This window comes from Hipposideros armiger, unplaced genomic scaffold, assembly GCF_001890085.2.
Source record: "Hipposideros armiger isolate ML-2016 unplaced genomic scaffold, ASM189008v1 scaffold_2676, whole genome shotgun sequence".
NCBI classification, from domain to species: domain Eukaryota; kingdom Metazoa; phylum Chordata; class Mammalia; order Chiroptera; family Hipposideridae; genus Hipposideros; species Hipposideros armiger.
In genome coordinates, this window is record NW_017733988.1 from 1 (window position 1) to 3,664 (window position 3,664).

At 35.8% G+C, this 3,664-nt stretch overlaps 1 long non-coding RNA gene across 1 annotated transcript in view; it reads right to left on the reverse strand.

Moving 5' to 3' along the window:
• Positions 1 to 324: 324 nt before the first annotated feature.
• The window catches only part of LOC109378709 (uncharacterized), a 5,714-nt gene continuing 2,374 nt past the window's right edge, over positions 325 to 3,664 (reverse strand). Inside the window, exons 2-3 of the long non-coding RNA XR_002123052.1 lie at positions 1,687 to 1,799; positions 325 to 410 (exon numbers count right to left, since the gene is read on the reverse strand). This is a non-coding gene — a long non-coding RNA (uncharacterized LOC109378709). The remainder of the gene's footprint in view (positions 411 to 1,686; positions 1,800 to 3,664) is intronic.

Below are 3,664 nucleotides of genomic sequence, written 5' to 3' on the forward strand. Positions count from 1 at the left end.
GAAAGAAAGAACGAGAAAGAAACTGATCTGGTGCTAGAGTTTTGGGGTCATGCAACAGTGTTCTTCTTGGCTTTAGATCACTAGCCAGGGTTCAAGACAGAGGTGATAAATAGCATGTCATTTTCATTGGAAAAATAGTATAGAAAAAAGCTGTCTTTTTCACTGATATCAAGTATAGGAAATTAAGAGAAAAATCTATATTATACTGCTCAAAGCATTGAGTGGTTTCTATTTCCCCAAATTAAGTGATTTCAGGTTCCCAAAACAGATGAAAAATTACCTTGTGCTTGATCCTATCCACCCGGACATCCGTTTCTGTTTCACTGGGTTTTGAATCTTCAGGGAAACTAAACTGTTCGTTTTCATATTCATTTAAGATCCCGTGCATCACCTTCAAGTGTGTCTTCAACCTGCAGAATTGTACAAAATGATGAAGTCAAATTATTTAAAAGTATTGAATAATTATTAAACAGGTATTATGTCTATCATATAAAATGAACAAATCTAAATTATGATCCTCTCCTACTTGTTCCTGTATAATAGTTTGAAATCAGACTAAATAAATTTGAGTCTTAGGTAAGTAACATAAAACAATTTCAACACAGGATAGAGACTTACTATTGTAATGATGTAGAATTCTTATAAATAAGGTATTATTAATATACACTTTAGAATGTTAATATAAAACATTATCCTGCTATTAAATATCAGCCATAAATCAGAGATCAGTATCCAAGGGAAAGAAGGAAAGCATAGTATATATGGATGATTTGAAAAGACACAAAAATACCATTTGGTACCTACTGACTACAGTCTCCCAGAAGAAGAGAAAGTACCAACAGGACATCGTTCAAAGTAGAAAGAGAAGCAGGAAGAAAAACCTGAAGTCTGAGCGGAGGGAAAGGGAAAGGAGCAGGGCTTTAGAAGAAGGAATTCAGAAAGATAATACGTAAGGGTCACTAAAGGCGGTTTCAAGAAGAGATCTTTGCTAGCACAATGTTAGCAAAATGAGAAGAATACAAAACAGTGCAGAGAAAGGCAGTTCCATGAGACAAAAAACACTGAGGAGAATCAGAGAAAAAACTTCCTTTGGGATGCAGCAAATGAACTATAAAGGAAGCCACGTGGGGGATTCCCAGGCATCGGGGAAAATTCCCTTATTATCTGAGTGGTAAAAACATGATTCCTCATCTCATTCTTCTTTAAGTCACTCATATAGTTTTGTATGGATGCTACATTTTATAACTGAAAACAGTAGAAAGTACACATCAGCCAAATCAACAAAATTTCTGATGCTGTTAAACAGTAACAAAGATATCGTTTTAGGCATTAAACTATAAAAACACTAAAGGGAAGAACACTACTAAAAGAAGGAAAGATTACCAAAGAGAGCAAAGACACCCTGTGGCAATATATTTCAAGGTAGACAATGAAGCGTGCAGGTGACATTCTATGCAAAAGACGCTGTCATTATAGTTTTAGGAATCATGAAAGAGTAGGTATACTATGTTGGCATTCAAACAAGTTTGATTTGTTTGATTTGAGTAAATTTTTAAGTAGGAAAATTTGCTTAATTATGAAAATCACAGATGTGGCATCAATTTGTAGTTAGGTTTTAGTCAAGTAAAATTATAGTTAACTCTTAATAATGGTTGAAATACAAAATCTGAAATACTAAAATCTTACCTGGCAACCTCTTTTTGTAATTTCTCATTTTTCTTCTTTTCTTGGTGGAAACTAGATTCCTGAGATTGTGTTAAGCCCTGGTAGTTCCTGAACTCTTCTTTTTCATCCTCAGGCTTTGAGAAACATTTTTAAAGAAAGTTATTTTTAAAAACCTAGAGTCTCAGTCTTCGTTCTTTACAATATTATTCCTCATGAGTTCACGAGTACCATAATATGTATTATGTGTAGACAGGTTTATAAAACATAGTTTATAACCCTTATGCCAATAAGGACGGGTTTCAAAAACAATGTCTTTTCATAAAACAACTGAAATTGATTTGACAGTGTCATCATTGCTTTCCTGGAATTTATTGCTCAACTTTCTTAAACACAGAAGTTTTTACATGTAAAACACTAAGTGTTGATAAACTGTTTTAAATAGTGTCTATATTTACATTTTAGTTTCTAGAAATGCCCCAGAGACATTTTCATCAACCATTCAAGATTTTACAGGATTTATGAAATCACATCTTACTAAAATAATCTTTGAAAACTTCCCATGCAGTCCACCTTACATTGTGATGATAATCTGACTTGAGCATCAGATGAAGACTCTCATTCTCTGTAAGCATTCTCCCATAGGCTGCAATTTCTCCTTTTCTAGTAAAGACTTTTCTCTTTAAACGTTTATCTTCTCTATATTATATAAAAACATAACTCTGTCTTGATTCTTGTAACTTTTTCTTCCTGACATCCTGTTTTTCCCCTTCCATTGGAACTATAACCTTCTTTATTGTGTGGCCTCATCCACATGTCCATATTTTCACTTCTCATTCTCTGCTTTTACATAAGAATCTGGCTTTCTGTCCCATAATTGCACTAAATGTTTTTTGAAGGTCATCTCTTCCTTTAGTCCTCATCCTGCTTTACTTCTTAGGGGCCACTGATAAGAAAGACCACACCCTTTCTGTGGTCTTCTAAGCCCAGTTGATTTCTAAAGAGCAGACCTGATATTCAGTCCTTGACCCTTTCAATTCCTCTTTTAAAATTCTCTCAGCAAAAAAAAAAGGTCTCAGGGTTTCTTAAATCCCAGTGCTTCAAACCAGATTTCCTAATCTGCATTGCCAGCCGTGCCCCCTTTACTGAGGTCATCTGTACTTTGATTTCTCCCCTCTAGTTCCTCATAGACAATATCCTGAACCACACACTCATAAATCATGACTTGTTGTGGATTAGCTTATCTTGTACATTTTATGTTGATTAAGATGTATCTTGGTCTAGGCTTCTTTGGGCTCATCTTGTTTGGGACCCTCTGTGATTCCTGGCATTATGTGTCTATTTTCTTCACCAAGTTAGGGAAGTTTGCAGTCATTATTTCTTCAAGTATGTTTTCAATTCGTTGATTTCTCTCTTCTCCCTGTAGTACTCCTCTGGAAAGAATGTTGGTACACGTGATGGTGTCCCAGAGGCCCCTTCAACTATCCTCATGTTTTGGATTCTTTTTGCTGTTCTGATTGGGTCTTCTCTGCTACTCTATCTTCTAAATCACCGATTCGATCCTCTGCTTCATCTAATTGGCTTTTCATTCCCTCGACGACATTCACCTTTTCACTTGTTTTATTCATTACTTCTGACTGGTTCATTTTTATGTTTTCTATCTTCATTTATATGTTTCATATCTCTTAGCTGAAGTTCTCCCTGAGATCACTGAGAATCTTTATAACCAGTGTTTTTAACTCTGCATCTGATAGATTGCTTGTCCTACCTTGCTTAGTATTTTTCTGGAGGTTTTCTCTGTTCTTTAACTTGGCATATGTTTCTTTGTCTCCCCATTTTGGCTGTCTACCTGTGCTTATTTCTATGTATTAGGTAGGGCTTCTGTGTCTTCCAGACTTACATGAGTGGCCTTCTAGTGTGGGTGTCCTGTGGGGCCAGTGGCACAGACTCCCTGTTATTCCAAGCTGGGTGCTGTACGTGTGTCCCTTGTGTGGTTTGCCTG